This window comes from Passer domesticus, chromosome 7 (assembly GCF_036417665.1).
Source record: "Passer domesticus isolate bPasDom1 chromosome 7, bPasDom1.hap1, whole genome shotgun sequence".
In the NCBI taxonomy this organism is placed as follows: Eukaryota; Metazoa; Chordata; class Aves; order Passeriformes; family Passeridae; genus Passer; species Passer domesticus.
This window is the reverse complement of record NC_087480.1, coordinates 7,174,727-7,194,577: the sequence shown is the minus strand read 5'-3', so window position 1 is coordinate 7,194,577 and position 19,851 is coordinate 7,174,727. Positions and strand designations below refer to the sequence as shown.

The 19,851-nt window shown below is 43.5% G+C and overlaps 1 long non-coding RNA gene across 6 annotated transcripts in view; it reads right to left on the bottom strand.

Moving 5' to 3' along the window:
* The window catches only part of LOC135304355 (uncharacterized), a 71,487-nt gene that overhangs the window by 35,682 nt on the left and 15,954 nt on the right, over positions 1–19,851 (bottom strand). The window contains exons 6-19 of one of the 6 annotated variants that reach the window (XR_010365761.1): positions 16,613–16,727; positions 14,237–16,356; positions 13,914–14,021; positions 10,975–11,103; positions 10,769–10,870; positions 10,425–10,574; positions 9,598–9,661; positions 8,470–8,553; positions 7,782–8,031; positions 7,359–7,618; positions 7,178–7,243; positions 5,651–5,730; positions 2,729–2,804; positions 442–523 (exon numbers count right to left, since the gene is read on the bottom strand). This is a non-coding gene — a long non-coding RNA (uncharacterized LOC135304355). Of the gene's footprint in view, positions 1–441; positions 524–2,728; positions 2,805–3,033; positions 3,105–3,831; positions 3,910–5,650; positions 5,731–7,177; positions 7,244–7,358; positions 7,619–7,781; positions 8,032–8,469; positions 8,554–9,597; positions 9,662–10,424; positions 11,104–11,467; positions 13,797–13,913; positions 14,022–14,236; positions 16,357–16,612; positions 16,728–19,851 lie in introns of those variants that run through there. The other 5 variants (XR_010365762.1, XR_010365763.1, XR_010365764.1 and 2 more) reach the window with 5 other exon arrangements.

The following is a 19,851-nucleotide window of genomic DNA, read 5'->3' as shown; positions in this document are numbered from 1 at the left end:
TCAACCTTTCAAATCATTCATATGAGTGCATGGGCAAAACTTGGGCCTTTCCAATCAAAATGAGCATGCAGAGCCCTTCAAAAAGGAGTGGCTTATCTAGTTACGAGCAAAAGCTGTTATCTCACAGTGGAGCTTGTACCACCAGCAGCCAGAGACAATCCATGGTGTGGGCAAAATTCACCCAGGGAAGGTTTCTGCTGTGTGTGCTAGCTGTTACAGATGAAACAAAAATTTTGGAAATTATTCCAGGTCACAAAGTGACCTATTTCTGCTGATTTCTTCCCACCTTGGGTTACACAGATGGGTAGTCTACACAGTTTTTCCTACTCCTGCACTAGTGACATGCTGACTAGGAAAAGGGCTTTCCTTGCTCATTTTACCCCAGATATGGGATTTTCCACCTCTCTAAAATCTGGCCCATCATTTTGTGCAATACATTACCCTTGATTCAGGCTGAGAACAGATATTTTGATTGAAACAGGGAGAGCATCCATTCTGTCTTTCCTCTTCTTTATGGAAACATCTGTGAAATGAAGCAACCAAACACTGCAAAATGTTGAAATTGCACAGGGAGGGAAATTCTGAAATTGCATACTGCAAAAATGCCATTTCCATTTAGCCCAGTGAGTTAGAAATATATTTAAATATAAAATATCATTTTGGTTTCATGGGCTCAACCTTTGTAGATCAGATATTATTATTTCATGTTAATATATGATATGGTATGATATACAAATAAACTCAATCCCAACTCTTTACTGTATGTGTTCCTTATTTTTGTATATTTTTATCCCACAAAATTAGTGTTTTAAACTCATTTAAATGATAATATGAATTATTCTCATTGAGTGACTTGCACTTTGATTTGACACCTGATGTTCTGATGGGCAACAGGGGATTTTTCAATGCTGTAACTACACTGGATATAAAATATAAAGATGGAAATGTAGGGGGAAATGCAATATAAATAGAACAACGATGGAGTAAAGAAAAATCAAATGGGCTGCTGGCTGCAGTGCAGGGGCCCAGCTGTCCCAGAGAGGCAGCCAGCTGGGCAGCAGGCAAGGAGGCCAGGCAGATGTCTGGCTTCTGCTGTTGGCTTTGATGGCACTGATGTGTTCCCACAGAGCATCTTGATACCATGGAATCAGCGTTTTCCAACAGAAAGTAGCTCGGGAAACTGTTCTGATGGAAAACTCTTGATGTGCTTCACTGGCTGCTGATTGTAGAATAATTCCATAGATTAATTCCACAGATTAATACCAGAAGGGACCCTACCTGAGTCATACAACTCAGAGCATCCTCCAAATGCTCCTTGAGCTCTGACAGGCCTGGTGCTCTGGGAGCCCATTCCAGGGTCTGGCTGCCCTCCTAGTGAAGAAGCCTTTCCTTTCCTGAACTTCCCCTGACACAGCTTCACCACATTTCCTCCTGACCTATAACTGCAGCTCTCTCTCCACTGAGGAAGCTGCAGACTGTGGTGAGGTTCCCCCAGCCTGCTCTTCTCCAAGCTGAGCAAACCAAGTGACCTCAGATGCTCCTCAAAGCCTTTCAGCATCTTGGATTCCTTCCTCTGGACACACTCTGAGCTGAGTGCTGCACTTCCAAATAAATAAATAAATAAATAAACAAGCCCTCTCCTCCCCAGACAGGCCTTTGTCTTTCTCCCTCTTGCACTACAAGCAATGTTCACCTCTATCCACCTTCACATCACTCAGGATGGCCAGGCCTTTCCCCTGTCCCCTTCAGTCATGCCCTTTCCAAGCAAGAGCCCAGACCACATGGAGCTTTTTGGGTCACAGAGGCTGGTTCCTATGTCCAAAAGTTTTTGCCTTCCCTTTTCCTCCTCTTGTACTCCTGCAGCCTTTCTGCAGTGGGTCACCAGACCTGCAGGCAGGATCAGAGGTGTGGGGGTGCAGGGATCCAGCCTTGGCTCCTCGTCCTTGGAGCCTTCTCCATGCTCTCCATGGCCATGAGGATGGTGCCAGCCTCTGGAGAGGAGCAGCTGCAAAGGCTCCAGCACATTTTCCTGCTTAAGGGCAAGTGCTAATTCAAAGCCCATCATTCTGGGTATGTGGGCAGGCCAGCTTTAGCAAGGGCACTAATTTGCACTTATCAGTACTGAATTTCACCTGCCAGTTCATATCACCCTGATACTTATTTCTGTAAGCTCCTTCTGCAAACCTCTGCTTCAGGTCCGGCTGCTCTGGACAAATGTGTGTCAGCTGCAAACTTCACCATCTCACTACTTGTCTCTTTGTTCCAGGTCATTTTGGAATATGCTGACAGTGTCCAGCACAGGCACCTGCAGGATTGCTATTCTAATTTCCACACACTGTTAAAATTGATATAGGACATTTTTCCTAGACCTTGTTTCCTACATGTAATCAGTCCATAGAAGATTAATCTTGTGAAAATCTAGTCCCATTAAGCCCTTTCAGTGATTCTCTCCTGTGCTTTAGCCCTGCTGGCTGCTTTCTGGAGCATTTGCCTGCTTTTGGAAGCATTAAATAGACAATCTCTGCTTGTAGGTAGCATAGTAAAGGTCACTTGTCTTGATTTATTTTAAACTTTTTAATTTAATCCCTTCCCATTTCATCTAAATCTGTTTCCTCATTCTCCTCTAGCTTCTTCATTTAAAATGAAATGTAGCTGTGATAGGATGGTTTTTCCATAGGGATCCTGAATTTGATAACAGACAGTACTAGAGCAGCTCATCAGTACTTACATCTCAAATAAGGTCCTCAGGAATAAAGCAAGAGCTGATCCTCCTCACCTGGGCTCTCTAATTGGTGTCTGCCCCCCTAAAAAAAAAAATAAAGATACTTATTATACTTCCAAACCTGTCTGTGAGTGGTCACCCCATGTGACATGACCAACCATGGTGAAAACTGAAGTCTCCTTTTCAGGATGGGACATTTCCTTCACACAAATTCTGAAATTCTGTAGGATTTAAAAGATCCTGATGAAAGCCCTGGCAGGAGGGAGCTGGGAAGGAGATCTCACACTTGCCTTGGCAAAGCCAAGCCCCACGACACGGGGCAGGTGGGCAGGACTGTCCCAGGTGAGTGTTCACCATCCTGGCAGGGCTTCTCTCTATTGACCTGTTTGGAATGAGAATTGATTTTAATAAAATCACATTTTAAATCCTGTTGGATCACTGAGTGGCTGCATTATTTTCTTCTCTGGCTGCTTGCAAGCTCCTCAGCAAAGCTGGCTCCTACTCCCCTGAGTGTTTGGCTGTGTCCAGAGTTCCTGTTAGAAACCTGGGAGAGATGGGAAGGGGCTATGGCACTGGGAAACAGGCAGTGAAATACTATACAAATCCTTTCTAGTAAATCAGATTTAATACTTTTATGCTATTACAAGCTCCATTGAAAATAGTGCAAAAACTCTTAGTAAATCTGTCCCCTAGGTGCCTTATATCTGTATTTATTCTGTCTTTTGAAATTCGTCCATTTACCCAGTTCAGTTTTTGCTTCTGGGTGTTAGTTTTTATCCAACATGATTTAATTTTATACTGGGGATTGGGTTTAAAGCTTGCACCATGATATCTAAATAAGTTCATTAAATGCTCTAAGTTTCTCTGGTTACAAGTATAAATTCATCAGCATGGAAATAATGACATCTTAAACCTATTAAATTTAAAATATCTTTATGCTCAACCCCAGAGCTCAGATATGCCAGCCAATGATAATCAAATGCCACCCGACCACTCAAAAATTCCAGAGAAGAGAAAATGAGCTGGTTTGAGGATGCCTGCGAGGCAAATCAGGCTGTCAAATTCCTATCATTCTGGGGAGGAATTTACATAGCTCATATTAAACTCACCAGAGCGACTGGAAACCTGGAGTAATTAAATGCTGCTGGGGGAGGCAGGATGCTGGATGTGCCTTAGCCAGGAGCCCCCTGCAAAAGGAGGAGGTTCAGGAAGGGTCTCCAAGGAACTGGGGTGCCCTTGGGAATGGGGAAGTTCTGGGAGCAGTGAAGGAAAGAGGAGTTTTGGGTGGTCAGGGTGGTGAGTGGGTGGATGGATGGATGTCCAAAAAGGCAGAAATCTCTCTGGCCTTAGGAAAAAACCTTGGCTTCCCAGCCAGCACCCAGATTCCTCCCCCTCCGTGGGCTGACAGGGCTTTACATCCTCCTGTCCTGCTGCCTCATAGCCCAGCCCTCTGCACACACATTGCTCCCTGATCTCAGAAAGAAAACTGCTTTATTTCCATAAAGAGAACTGGGAGCCACTCCCAGCCCACTGGTTTGCTCCTGTCTCCATGGCAGATGGCCCTGGCTCCAGCCACCCGTGGCACAGGTGAGCCTGGGAGGCTGGAGACAGAACACCATCACTGATTTGCTCAGGCATTCCTGGGTAGCAATAAATGAGGGCAGAAGCAGCTGCCCCTGTCCAAATTGCTGGTCCCCAGCCCCAGAGTGCCCCTGCACTGCAGGGTGCTTAAAAGGTGATGGCTTTTGTTTCACAGAGTTTGGCAGCAGATAGACTCTGTCACTGCTGCAAGTGTGAGGGACCTTAATCCTCCTCTTATTGACATGACATATTGTAATGGCTTCTTTGGTTACCTATCAAGTCACTGTGTACTTAGAAAGCTTTAATCTGTAGATTATTTACTCAATAGACTGTAAAGGCTTCACATAATAGCACATAACAGCTTCCAGCAGTTACAGCCTATTGTGTCATGGGGAGTTTGTGTTGATTTCCCCACCTAAATCTAACCCAAGCCATCTAAGCAGCAATAAGAATAGAAACCCCTTTCCCCCACAAACCAGAGAAATGGATTGCCTCCATCACCTCCCCTTGGATCTCCCTCCCTCTTTTCACCTTCTCTGTCCTATCTGTGAATTTTCACAACACCTATAGGAATTCTACAAACCTTGAGATCTTTGTCCCACTACCCAAAGCAGCTAAAACTGGGCAGGAATCTCACAGACACTGGAGGCCGAGTGTACAACACCCACATCCCACTTGTGTTCAACAAACATACTAAACTTTCTTGCCCACCTTCCTTATCTGGTATTGCACCACAATACGTCTTAATAAAAAAGGAAAACAATATATTCAAGATTATACATGTCAGGTTTGACACAGGCATTGCATGTCTAGAAGATGTATAAATGTTGGTTGCAGCAGACAGAGCCTAAAAGGCTCTAATTTAACTGTTCTAGCAATGACAGTAATGCCAGATCATCAGAATATTGGCCATTCTCTGAGAAAAGATAATCATGTGGATGGGATTTCTTAAAGGCATTTTTAATTTTCATTGTCTTTAAGATGTTCATCATTTAAAGGACATTCCCTACCAGGTGAAAACAATATTAATTTTGAGCCTAACTCCTCCAAATTGATTTGATTTAATTTAAAACATAGCTAATTAATTAAAACCACTCAACAATGCCCCTTTAATGTTTAACCAAAGAGCACACCATACTCCAGCTGAGCTGCTAAATGTTTATATCTTATTAGCAGGCTTCCCAAAGCTTAGAGAAAAGGATTTCCATGCAAGTTCTCACTCCCATCTTTTAATTACACCTAAACAATTCAGCTCATTATAATTCTACTACAAACATTGCTCTCAAGAGCATCCTGCAACATGCATTTAGCAGGTACCACCAGTACTTACTCCACACCCATACTTACAGGTATTTCCCCATTTTTAAGCGGCAATTCCTCAGCAGAAGATCTCAGAAAGTCACCCTCCATTTCTGGCACAGCGAGCACTTTGGAATTAATTGCCAGCATGAAATAAATACAGCGTGAAGACGTGCATTAAAACCAAGTTAAGATGAAGCAATGTGGAGACTTGTCCCTGGTAATCAATAAGCTCAGGGAACTTGGAAGTTTCTGGGGCTGTGGGCGGCATGGGGAAAGGGTGTGAACGGCTCTCCCTGTGGGGTGTTTCACCATCTGCTCCCCAAATTTCCCCCACAGAAGCTGTCCCTGCTGGCTGAGAGCTGCCTGCGTGCTGGTGCCCCCGCAGAGCTTGCCTCTTCCAGCCACCCCCTGCCTTGGGCATCTGTGCCCATCCAGCACCCTGCCCTGCCACCATCCCACAGCTCCTGCATCTCCCATTCAGGGGGTCAAGGTGGGGAGCAGAGCCCCCAGAGCCACAATTCTGCATTTTTCTGGCCACAGGGGTGAGGAGAGGCCAGCTCTGCTCTGCTGTACCAGGGCGTGGCTGGACTTCCAGCGTTTCCCGTGGTGTTTTTCCACCGTAACAGATTCCTCCCAGCTTGCAGATGGTTACTCATGCAAAGCAGAAATAACACCGAATTCAGTCTTTGAGAGTCATCAGATTGGACCTCACTTCTTAGCTCAGCCTGGGGACTGGGATGGTAATTTTCCTGAGATTAAGGAGTCCTTTTTGAAAATGTAAACAACATCTTGCCATGTGCTGGCCTTTTTCTGTTTGCAGGGTTTGATTTCACGCCTGAAAAACAAGCCTATTGCATCATCCTGGTGGAGGGATTCTGCAAGAAAGTGTTGGCTGAGTGAGGAAAATCACGGATGCCAGCTCAGAAGTCCTAATTGCCCCAAGTCAATTACCAGCTAAAATAGTCTGGCCCAGTCACTAGCAACCATCATACCCATAGCACTTTGGCATGGCAGCACAGAGGGAAGGCTTCATGTCAGACACCATTCTCCACCCTCTCCCTTTCCCTGTTGCTTTTCTGAACAATTCCATTAGGATTTATGCTGTTGATGTGGGATTATTTCCGATACTTCCATTTCTTGTTCAAATGTATAGAAATTAATTTTCTGGTCATAATTTCAGTACCTCTGGGACATTAGCAGGCTAGAAGTAAAAATAGAACATCATTACAGTGTCAGGTAATGCGGATGAGTGTGACTAATAACCTGAGTGTCATTGATTTAATAATCTAATAACGTCTCTGCACACTCAGCGCTCAGACTCACTGAGTGAAGATAAAGATTTAAGCCTGGCTGAAGCTGCAGATAAGAATCAGCACCTCGGCTTTAGGGATCAGAACCAGTGATAAGCAACACACGGCTGGTATCCAAAAAATTAAAGCAGGGGAAGGAGCTGGCTGGTATCTGCAGCTCAGGCTGCACAGGAGGCTGGTTTTCCATTCCCTGGGGTGACAGCAGCAGGAGGTCACAGCTGCCCACAGGAAACACTCATCAAGCTCAAAGAGAGATGCTCACCATCTAGCAAAGGTCTGGCAGCTCTCAAATAGCTGCTGGCCTGCCAACAGCTTGGTCTATGGTTGTCTAAAATGCAAAGGAAAAGCCCATTAAAGTCAGCTACAACACCAGCCAGGAAAAGTCTGGTCCACAGCCTGGAAACAGGAGGTGAAGGGAGTGGGCTTTTGGTTGGGACACAAACCTTCTGACTTGGCGTAATCTGGGTTATTCATTCAGAGAAAAGCTGCCACAACAGCTACAGAAAGCTGCAGGAAGGATCTCTTTCCCTAGAGAGCATCCCTTTAGCCAGGCCCATCCTCATCCTCCTCTGATCAGCAGTGCTGGGTCTGGCCCCCGTGCTGCTGATGGATGGTGGTCAAGGTGCTGCTTCACCCTGGCAGCCCTGGATGAGCTGGGAGATGGATCTCACCCACAGAGTATGAAACCACACAGAAATGCCTGCTAATGAGACATGACACCAGGTTTATTATAATTTGGTTGGAACAGGGACAATTGATCTTCTCAAACTGCCTGTGAAAATCCCATTCCCCAGCAAGGCACCTCTAGGCTTGGCCAGTTTGAGCTCCATATGCTTTATTATTAATGCAGAAAAATTTTCCTGTACCTGGAACTGTGCTGGCACAACAGAGGACAAGTGCACTTTAGGCAAAATCTTGGACTGCAGGAGCTTCAAGCTTCTTACAGTGAGGAAGGTTCTGCAAATAGTTCAGCTTCTTTTTTTTTTTTTTCAGATCATGCTCTGAAGGCCTCATCAGTCTTCCCCAACACCACTTCATCTCAAGTATATTTACTTGTTTCCAGTTAACTTCACCCAGATAACAGGAAAATTCCCTGGGGAGTTGCTATAGAAACACCTGATGGAGACAAGGAGAGATTGGGGCAGCAGAGCCAAAAGATACCGTGAAGATTAAGGGAGATTTTAACTCCCACTCTGTAAATATAATTTCCCTGGAAAAGTTGCAAAAACAGGAGTTAAAATGGAAAATTTCCTGCATGGTTAGTGATGGGGTTCACTGCTGATCACCCCCCCAAGGGAGATTCACCTCCATGAAGTAGTGGAAAAACTTTCCAGGGATCTTCTCTGAAGGTTTCCAGCCTCAGTGGGACTCTGTTTACTCTCAAAGGGACATGGGAATCCCATCTGCAAAAAGGTGGCTAAATTGTCCCCATATCTTTTCCAGTGCCTGGTGACATTGATAACCCTTTAAGCAAAGCAGTGTCCTTCTGCATAATGATCTGAGAAGGATTAAATCCAAGAAAGAAATATAACAAGGAGTCAAGGAGCTACCTACCATTAGCAGCTATTTGAGTGTCAGGCAGTTTTGTTTCAGGCGATTTACCAGTGCTTTTGTCCAAGCCATTCACTCCACAAAACACTATTATGAAAATAGATGTCATTAGAAGCATTTTTAATACATAGAAGAGTCTTTCTTTTTGCAATTCAACTGTGTATTCGATTCAATTTTTCTCTTACATTCTCTTACACTTCCAAGAGTTCAGAAAGCCCCAGCAATAAGAAACAGGTGTTCTGGTTTTCTGCATAAACCAGATTTTTGGAACTGTTAATGTCCTTTCTTTTATTTGATGCTCACACACATAAATACCGAGGGTCATTAGAAATGAATTATCTCTGACTGTAAAATAGAATGGGGATTCATCAACTATATTGATTTTTCTCATCTATATGTATATGTGTAGCTCCTTTGGCAATTAGTCATTAACTAAACCACTGTTTCATTCCTGTGAACCAAATTTTAGTTGCATTTTCCTTCATTGTATCTGTAAGCTTTTCTTTGCAGATTTTTTTTCATGTGGATTATCAGCCTGGATTTGCAGGGGTATTTATCTTACAGCCAGCAGGGTGGTTAATTAACACAACTCCATAAGCCAAAGGTAGAGCTGCTGGGGGAGCCTAAAGAAAACAAGATCTTCATCAGCAATGGATGTGTGCCTGCCCAGGAGCTCACGGACAGCCAAAAACACATGCAAAATTATAAAACTCCTAAGACAAGAAAAAACTAGTTGATGCACACCAAACACCTAAAAGAAATTTGGAAGAAAAAAACCCCCAGAAACGAAAAACCTCCGTAATTTTATATAAAACACACAGACTACAGCCAAATATCCACCTTTCATGCTAATTATCATCCAGGAGATTGGCTGGGCTGACTGGAATCTGCTGGGGGTTTGTGAACACGTTTATCTTAATTGCATTCATGTGGTTGTGGGGTTGTTTGATTTGATCTTAACATATCTGGCACCTGATTTTTATGTGCATTTCTGACAGGTTTGAAGGATGTGCAGAGCAGGGAATGGATTGTGTCTGTGTCCAGAGTTGTGGAAAATGTTCTTAAGGCCAAGATAAAATCAGGTGTTAAATCTCATAAAGAAACAGACAAATTCTGTATCTAAGGACTTACCATGCAAACCTGTAGTCAAAGGAGATTATATTAATTTCTGTGTTTTTTAACCAACATGGAGATGCTGCTTAAAAGGAAGAATAATATGATTAAAAAGAATGTAAAACCCCATAAGAAACATAACTTTTAGTTTTCATTTTTACAATACTGAGACTTCTAGGACTACTTAGGATACAATCATTTTAAAGCATATTGCTTTCCACTGTAACTACACACAGAAAAAAGAATGCTCATAAAAACCAGCATTTTCCTGAACAACAAAAACATAATTGATCACCAACCAGCTCCACCACGTGAGCAAACCCTCAGCTGAATCACTCAGCTGCTCCAGGTTCATTACTCTGTATGTTAATGCCCTATGCAATAAACACAACAAATGAAATATGGAATTACTCTAACCACAAATCATTACTAATTGATATAGCAGGATTCAAGGAAAGCTATCACTTGGAGCAGCTTCCTGCAAAGTTATCCCTGGATATGCTTTCAGGTCTGCATCCTCCCTGCCACAGAGGAGCAGGAGCTCAGGGAGGTCTCTCAGGCTGCTGTTCCTATTTACCACATCTCATCCATCCTGAATTCCATCATTCCATGCTATTCCCAGTCAATTCAATTTCTGTGAACTTAATTGAATTTTTTTTCTTGATTCTATTTCCCCATAGCTTATTTTTTCCTTAAATTCCAGGCTGATCCACAATGATTGCTTAAAACAGGATGGAGCCAAACTCCTCATTCTACATTGACTGAACACCACATATTATTGTGGAAAACATAGCTTATGCTTGAGTTATTCTAATTAACACTTTTACAGGTTAGCTTGCTCTTACCTTAGTATCCTTACCACAAGCAAGAGAGCCTGAGGATTCAATAAGCTCTTTCCAGTTTTTGTTCAGTTCAGATTGGGCCCATCTCTCTGTGCAGTTGCTGCCACACAAATAATTTGATCATTTTGAGGATGGGATGGTTGCACCAGTGACCTGTGAGAGCATCACATTTGCAAACCCCTGTGTCTTCTATGCAGTACAAAGTCCCCCAAAATTCTCTTACATATTTTGAAATGGTACTTTGTGCCTCCCATCAGAGTTGTTCTTTAATTTCCAACTGGATTTAAGTTAATATGTTTTGTTAATCAAACATTTAATTCTGAAGAAGGAATCAGCTCTTTGCAAACCTGCAGCATGGCCTGTGTGAAACTCTCCTGGCTGTGCTCAGGACAGAGGAGCAGAACTTTTTACCATCCCAGACATATTCAGAGGACATTGAAGACAAAACCCTAGAGAAGCATATGTGAAAAGACAAAAAATTTCTTCCACATATTAGGTATAAAAATTCAGCTTACATAGTGCAGTGTTCCAGGCACCAATGAAGCTGACTTACCAGCAGTCTTAATCTTGGGGTGAAATGTCTTAATGTTAAGAATATAAAAAGAGAAATTATCCGTGCACCTGTGTGGGCAGGATATTGGAGCCTGGCTCGACAGGGCAGTACATAATTCTCCCATTCTCACTGAAAGGTAAAAAACCTCACATTACAGCTCATCCAGGAATTGCTGACAGAATTTCATCTCTCTTTCCTGCTCTACTTATTCTTCAGGTAGGAAAAAAAAAAAGGGTGGAAGAGTTGAGTGGAGACCTTTTCCAGTGATGTACAAGAGCTGGGTGATTACTCCAGCACAGAGGGTAGTGGATCTGCAGGGGCACACTCCTGCCAGCATAGCCCAGGGAAAGCACACAGGACCCCAGGACCCCTGGTCTAACCTCTCTGGACTACCCAGGTAAAACTCAAACCACAGGGGCTCATGGTTTTCTCTCTCTCCTTTTAAAATGATATTTCCTTATGGTAATATTTTAATTGCTTTTTTTTATTTTTTCTGTCTCTGTACCCTGCTTGATGTGCTCCTCACATGAACACTGACTGCCATCCCCTCTGGATTTTAGATTTAAAAGGCACAAACAGAGACTGCTAGCTCAGCACTGTTATTTCAACATAACATTTTCCTTAGGGAAACATCAGCACACAAGGTAAAAAAACAACCCTTAGAAATGTGTTGCCTTTGATTAAGCTTTTTCCTTGTCAGACCCTAGGAAGAGCTCTGCAGCTGCACACCAGCATTCCCAGTCCAGGGTGTTCCAGTGCCTCCAAGCTCAGCACAAGATTGTTCCCCCATGCCCACAACAGGGATATCCCAAGAGCTGAGAAATCTTGTGGAAACTGCTGTTACATCTTAATTTGCCAAAGCAGCTGGTGCTCTGCCATGGGATAACTGCTTGCCCTGGGGGTCTGCCAGGCCAGGGGCTCCAGCTGCACCCAGGCCCCCAGAGCCATCGTGCTCACTGATGAAGTTGTCCCCATCATGGCTCTCACTTGGTGAAGTGACAACTCTCACATACATCTCTCTTCTCCCTGCCAGGAGCACTTATTGCTGGTTTTGGAAACACAGAGAGTGAAAACCCATCCTTAATGCAGTTCCCCAGAAGAGCAGAGACCCTCCCACCTCCCAAATTAGAATAATGTCAAATAAAAACGTGTTTGAGATTTGCATGCACCTGGATTTATGGATGGCCGTTAACCCTGAATGCAGGTATAGGACATCACATTTGACTGATTTCAGCTCTACTCTGATTAAGTGTTCAGGAGAGTCACCAGAATCCCAAGACCTTTATCCTCATAAACCTTCTGGATTTAATAGTGACAACGTCTAGTGGGTGAATTAAGCAAGTCAATTTTATAGCAAAGGCAAGTCAAAGCTGCTATAATTAATTCAAATTAACACTCACGAGCTCCTGAAGCCTATCATTGTAGGGTGTTGCTTCAGGGACAGCTGCAGAAACATCCAAATACAAGTCATCATCAGGATCTTCAACACTGAACATTCCCCAGGAAACCAAAAGTAACCTGCACAAAAGCAGGCTGGATTACAGAAACCCAGATGTTCTCTTCCTGCAGAATTTTATTATTAGCACAGTCAACAAAGCAAAACAGTTTCCTGTAAATATGACTCTTTAACATTACTTTTATCTGTTCAGTATTAAGCCTGAATTACTGGAGTGTATCCCATGGCACAAATGGTCTATGACAGGGCCTCTACCTGTGATACCTCTGAAACTCTGAATAGCCCAATGCCATTCAGGAAATAAGAAAGGAATGTGGTTTGCAGCTGCAACCTTCACTATTTTTTCTATTCCTCTAGGAAAGCACAGAGTCCAGCATGGATATTTAACACGGGAGAAAATAACAAAGCAGCAGCTCTAAATCAAAAAAAAACCTTATCCTTAGACAACAAAATTATTATTTAGATGCAGAAAACTACAATTTTGACATTACAGTGAAACATGGCCCGACTGTTTCTGGAAATACTGGTGGAAACAGAGGCCAGGGAGTCATTTTGGAAAATCAGGTTGTGGAAGGTGCTCATAGACTGTTGCTGGAGTACAATCAAGTTTTCTGAGCTGCTAGACAGTCAATTGTACAGGAAGAAAGAACAGCCAGAGAAATGCTTCTAGGTGCAGGAAAGGATTTTGCTGGATAAATACTGTGCACTCCACCCTGATGCACTCATGGACTGAGCTGAGGGAGACCTCATCCACACACCAGCATGGATGCTTGACTTGCTGCTGCAAGAACATTGCTTTGAGTTTGATGAGAATTGTACCTCTAATACCACAAAAATGGCCACATTTGCCACTATCCAAAAAGAGATTTGGCTTCATTTGGTGACGATGTCCTGCCAGAAGCCCAGAGGGGCAGTAGACAGAAGTGAAATTGGATGGTGAGTGTCCAGAGAAACCAATGACTGGTTAGAACCAGGGAACTTTGCCACACAGAGCTGTTACCAGCCTTTACTCCCCTGGAAGAAACTGGCTATTTGAGCAGCAATTCACAGGAGAAAAACATGCTGGTGTGTTAAGGCTGCACAGCCAGCTTTGCTCTGCTCCAGCCTGCATCAGCCACTGGTTCTCTCCACATCCCCATCCCTGGGGCAGCAACCCGTGGATCAGCAAAAGCAGGATGATGCTCCCAGTCGGGTAAAGCCTCTGTGCTGACACTCCAGCCAGCCGTGGAGGTGGCAGATTTTCCTTGGCCTGCGTGAACCGAGGCTGCTTGGGAGATGCTTTGCATGAGATGAACTCCAGTGGCACAAAACCTCCCACTGGCACAGCAGGACTGGGCAAGCAGACACGTGTGACAGGGCAGGGGAGCTGAGCAGAAAGAAACATGTTTTCTACAGGCTCTCTTCAGATTTAAATGGCACTTCTGTAAGCGATGCTAAACGACACCACCCTCCCTCCACCCCTCACTCCCAGTTGCCTACTTACATTAGCATTTGCCAGCTGTCAAGCTCTTGCTCACTTCCAGTGAAAACTCCTCGATTTTCTCCTCTTTCAGTGATTATGTTGAACTGCTGGGATCAGATCCTGGTGACACTGGAATTGTCAAATAATCCTCAGCTGCTTTTTATATCTTTCTACCCTCTTCTCCTTATTAATGTGAGCCAATACAGAGCCCAGCACAGACACAATGCTCTCCAGCAGCACACAGGAATGACTGCCAGCCTCCTCAGAATTGTCTCCTAACACAGAGCTGAGGTTCTTTATAGCAGAAACAGCTCTCAGACACACTGAGAGCTCACATCACTTACCCAAGAGATCCCACAGACGTCACATCTTCAAGAGTTGTCTAAAGCCATTTCCTTCTGCTTTATCAGAATGGTCAGGCTGGCTCTGAGCACCAGTGCCTCTAGCCCAGCACTCTGTCCCTAAGACCAAACAGTTGTGTATGTCTGCAGAGAAGCTCAGGAGCAGGACAAACTCACAGCAGTTGCCTGGGGTGCTCTGATGGGCCCCAGTAATCTGGGCTTAGAGACTTTCTGCAGTCTCCTGGTGTGTAACAGCCCTTGCTGCATCTCTCTGCCATTAATTCATCTAATTGTTTCTTGCACCATTTGAGCACCATTTGGCCACCTCAGCCTCCCAGAGTAATGATGCCACAGTGGAACAACATGATGGGAAAAGGAACAGCTCACTGGTTTGTGCTGGTGAGGTCCCCAGCTGCAGCAGTTCACTCTTTCCTGCATAACCCCCTTGCACTCAGCCAAAGCACCCTTGCCTTGCTGCTCTTCAAGCTCCAAAGGAAGCCCAGCCTTGTGGCCTCTCCTCTATCTACCAGAACAACTTCAGGGAAGAAAGATCTGTTGGATGGAAGAATGAGACCAGAACCCCAACTTGACTCATATCAATGGCTAAAAATTAGACATGGTTCATGTTCTGCTTTCTCCTGGACTCCACAGCTGCTGCATGTGAACAAAACATCTGGCTTACCTGAACATCTCTGAAGTACTTTGGACTTTTGGGTTGAAAAATGTTAGCAAAAAAAAGCAGGAATGTAGATGTGAGATGTATGTAGGCTTGTAGACATCCCTCCATTCCACTCTCAGGTTCTTTAAAATCATTATCTCCTAAAGCCCAATTTAGAAACCGCAGGAGAGACTTGATGTTTTTATGGAAATTCTCAAATTTACAGAAGTGCTGAGCTGAACTGGGATTTGAAGGGAAGGCTTCTTTGCTATCTCTCCTGCCATTTAAACACCAAGCAGGGATACACTGGCAGAGGTGGCCAGAAATAGATTCAAAACTTCAAAAGTGTCAAAATTGAATTTTGAAGAATAGGGGATTGAGAGAGAGTCAGACAGTGTAGCCTGGGTCTCAGAAATCTGAGCACTCACTTTTGCTTCAGAAAATCAAGTTTAGATAACAAACATGGCTGGTGAATGCCTTAACCTTTGCTGGAGCTCAAATTCCCTGCCAAAAGTTGTGGGCCAGATAAACTAATATTTTCTGATGAGAAATTGTTTTGCAGAAAGTTTCTGGCTATCCTCCATATCACACAGCATCCAGAGGTGTGATCACAGCCTCTGCCAGATAAAACATTCCTGCTCTGTGACACTCAGCCCAGGCCAAGCTGCAAAAGTTAATTTACTGTAAGTTACTGATAGTGTCACTGATGGTTTATCATTCCCAGGTTGGTATGTCTTTACAGTGATTTAAACTGGTAACAGCTTGGACCTCATTTTTAATTACACTTTGAGTCTGGCTGCCTGGTTATTGTACAGGCAAAACTATTGGTGTGCAAATCAGGTCATAAACCACCACTCAGCCAGGTCATTTAGGGGAACATCTAAAATGACATGTGTGTTACTGTCACGAGCATCACCCCTAATAATTGTGTACTCCCTTAAAGAGATTTTTTAGCAAGTTGTGTTTAAAAACCAGACTGGAGTTCAGGTATGTCCTGACAAGGTATTTAACAGAGCTGTGCTGGCTCTAATGTCCCTCTTTTGCATCCTTTCAGGAACAGAAATAGATTAATCACCATCACAACATTAGATAATGTGGAGATTGCAGAGAATACATGAAATAAATTGGGAATGGCAGAGTAAATACCTGAACTGGCAATACTGGGCCTGTCACACCATTGCTGGGAGAGCCCACAAAGCACCTTGTTAGCTGTGAGAGCTGGAATTGGAGCTGCAGCCTCACCTCCACATAGCCCAGCTCAGGCAAAATTAAGAAATAAATTAGAATTCAGCCATGCCTTGATGGGTGATCTTGCATCCCTGCTGCCACTCAGCCTGCAGTATTTCACCTGCCATTTAAATGTGTTTTCTCTGTAAAAGCCTCAAATGCTGCAGCATCAACGTGTCAGAGTACCTTCTTGAACAGAATGTCCTCCCAGCCAAAAAGCTCTTGACCTGACCTTGGTCTTGATGCAAGAACAGTGAAAAAAAAAAAAAAGAGAAATGTTACTAAAAATAAAATGTGTAAAAAGAATTACTTAATTTAAGCAAGAAACTGAACAAATAGGCAACCTATTAATGTGTTTCTAATCTAGAGGTCAGGAGGGGAGTGACATTTCATCTGGGCTGTGGTACAAGGTGAACCAGAGGGAAGCACAACCTTGGCATTCAGCAGACTGCAGACCCAGAGCACAATCTATCTCCTGCACTGTCAGCTCTAACCTGCTGGGACAGGAGCAGGCTCTCAAGTCCACCCAGGAGCACCATTCTCTGAATTTCTGTGCAGGATGATGCCCCACGGCTGCAGGAGGCACAGACCCTCTGGACAAAGCATTGCCTGCAAAAAAAGACCAGGTAAAACAACCAAGCATTACGTGTGCACTCTGACAACAAGAGGGTGGGAAGCGACCAGCAGAATTTCCAAGTAAATCACGGCAAGACAATTTGTCAAGATAATTAGCACAGAGGCAGAGGGGAGCGGTGGATGTGGTACATCTTGGCTCAGGAAGGCTTGTGACACCGTCCCATTTCACTTTCACATAAGCAAAATGAGGAAGTGGAAGCTAAGTGAAAATTTACCACAAAACTACACTCTCAAAATTATCATCTGCAGCTCAGTGTCAAGCACAGCCCTGTCCTGTAGCCCATGGTTTGCTGTCAAAACTGCAAATGCATGGCTGGAAGGGGCACCTCACTCAGGGTAACAGCTCAAGATGACCTCCCCAGATAGAAAAACTCACCCAACATCCCCATGGTGAAGGTCAATAAAAATCTGTGGAACATCACAGCCCAACAAGTAGGTTGAGGTTCCTTAGAGTCACCCCTTTCTCCCTGGAAGAGGAAGCAGCCCCTTTCCTTGTGAAACCTTCTGCTGAGCCTGCCTTGAGAGATTCTGCCTGCAATTAAAACTGAGAGAGCTTTTCCAGTGACAGCTGAGTTTCATCTGTGCCTCATTTCTGGATGGATGGTGCTGGGCCTCACTCCTGGCCATGTCCTGCTGGCTCCTGAGGGACCTGGGTGCTTACCCTCATCCCTAAACTTGGGCCACAAACCTTTTGCAAGTGAGACCAAGTCTAAAACCCAAAGTACTTTCCCAAATTTTAACCCTACTCTTCAGTTCTTTCATTTTTGGTGAGTGTATGTTTTTATCTTTTAGCATGATATTTCCCTTAAAACACCATAAACAACATTTCAATTGATAAATAATTTAAAGAAAAGCAAATAGGTGCTTTATGAGAGTACCCAGCTGCTCAGCCATCCAGCAGGGCTGTAGACTGGGGATGGTGGATTGCCCATTAAAGAGGCCCACATTCCACACAGCCACAATCAAAACTCCCAGGAGGATCAAGCATTGTGCCCACGTGTAATATGTCAGATATTTGCCAGCAGGGGAAGCCCTGTAAGAAGCGAATGAGTTTTACTCTGTTCAGTGACATTGCTAATGGCTCATGCAGGATTATGGGTAGCAAACCTTTGCAATGAGAGGTTGAGTTGTACACTACATTATACATCTGAATTTCATGGTATATTAGTGACAGTGATTGGTAATACAATGTGATGGGGAATTGCTAACATCGGAGAGAAGCTAATATGATGCACTGCAATCTCTCAGAGAGTCCCACACTTTTTCTAGTGGCACCCATAATCTGCTCATTATGGTTTGGCAAGGAGCAATCCCCCTCGTGGAGCGAGCGGCCCTGACAGCTGCTCATAAATTTGAGTGGAAGAGACAGAATCCAAAATGCTCATGTTTCCATGGATCGTTACCCAGTTGTATCTCCCCTAAGAAGCAGGTGATTTTTTAACATCCTGCCACAGTTTGTTTCTGCTGATATTTTCTCTCTCCAGCTAGATCTGATGCCAGCTTGTGTCTTAGAGCATTTCTTCCCCATCTTGTTCTTTGAGAAGGGCTGATGCAGTCTACATGCACGTTAACTAAACACCAGTTAATGGAGCATAACTAAGAAGAATTAATATATTTACAAAAAAAAATTTCTAGACCATTAAAATTAGAGTCAAATGTATCACATAAGGCATTAAAATTATAAATGCAGCCACAGATTTATGTTTACAGACTCTGGCAAATCCCATGGCCACATGTTCCCCTCAGTCACTCCTGTTCCAAACAGCACAAACAAATGTTTAAACTATTTATGTGATAGTAACCTGGAATATTCTGTGGCTGTTTGACAAGGCCTGTAAATATCCATCTGACCTTCTCCAGTTGTAGAAGGTTTGGTTTTCCCTACGGGAAGAGCCCATGAAGACAGAAGAGTCCCTAGAAGACCCAACCCCATACACCCATTAAGCAGAAGCACCAAGACCATCACCTTTCCAAGAAACTTGAAATGGGAGTGATTCCTAGGATGAGGAAGTTCATTGAAAACCACAGCCAAGCAGGAACTGGATGGTAATGATGGCGAGTAAATGGAAGAAAGTATCTCCAGCCAAGCAGGAACTGGATGGTAATGATGACGAGTAAATGGAAGAAAGTATCTCCCTCCAGCATTAAATTCAAGCCCTGACCTTTTCCAATGTAATGACTAACTCAACCTTTACATAATAATGTGGGTGATATTTGGAGAGTATAACATATGTGTCATTTTAATTAATTGAACAGAAATAGATTCACAGAAGAAAAATGAATTAACCAATCAGCAGTCTCCTTTCTATCTATTTGATGTCAGAATAATTAGTTTATTCTCGTAATCTCTTGACCCCTCTAGAAATCATAACCTTGCTGACCTCCTTGAGTGTGGGAGCTCATTTGAATAGCACCATAATTGTGTTCTGGCTGCATTATCATCTAGTTTCAATTTTATTAAGGTAATCTTACCCCTTATATTATCTCTCTCTGAAAGGCTGACCCAAACCCTGGGAAACAGTGCAGGACTCAGCTCAGTAAAACCAGTGTACTTTGGACATCAGAATCCTTCCTCCTAGAAGGTGGGCTGGTTTTGTTAGCTGGAGGATCAGCAATAATTTTACCACTTTTTTCTGTGGACAGCAGTGCCCCAACATACTTCCTGATGTTGTCAGTTCCAGACTGTTACCAACTAGCAAATGCTTAAACAAAATCACAGTTTGTTCCAGAATGATAAAATGACCCTACAAAGTGAATTACACTGTGAAAAATAAATGTAAAACACAGTGTAGATGCACAAATGATTATTTCATTATCTGGCCAATGTAAGAACGACAGATACAAATTGTTCCAATCATAGAGTGATGAAAGAGTAATGAACAATGGGTTCTTGAATGAGCACAGGAACAAAATAATGAATTGCAGTTTAAATGAAATCAGGAGTCAATGGACTGGATCACAGACTGTCCTTCAGACATAGGAATTCTGCATTAGTTAAACAGTGTCATTTGGAAAAATGTCCTTTAAGAGAAGGAATCTAAATGGCTCAGAGAGAGAGAAACATGATGAGCCTGGACATTGGCTGGTTTTTAGCAAA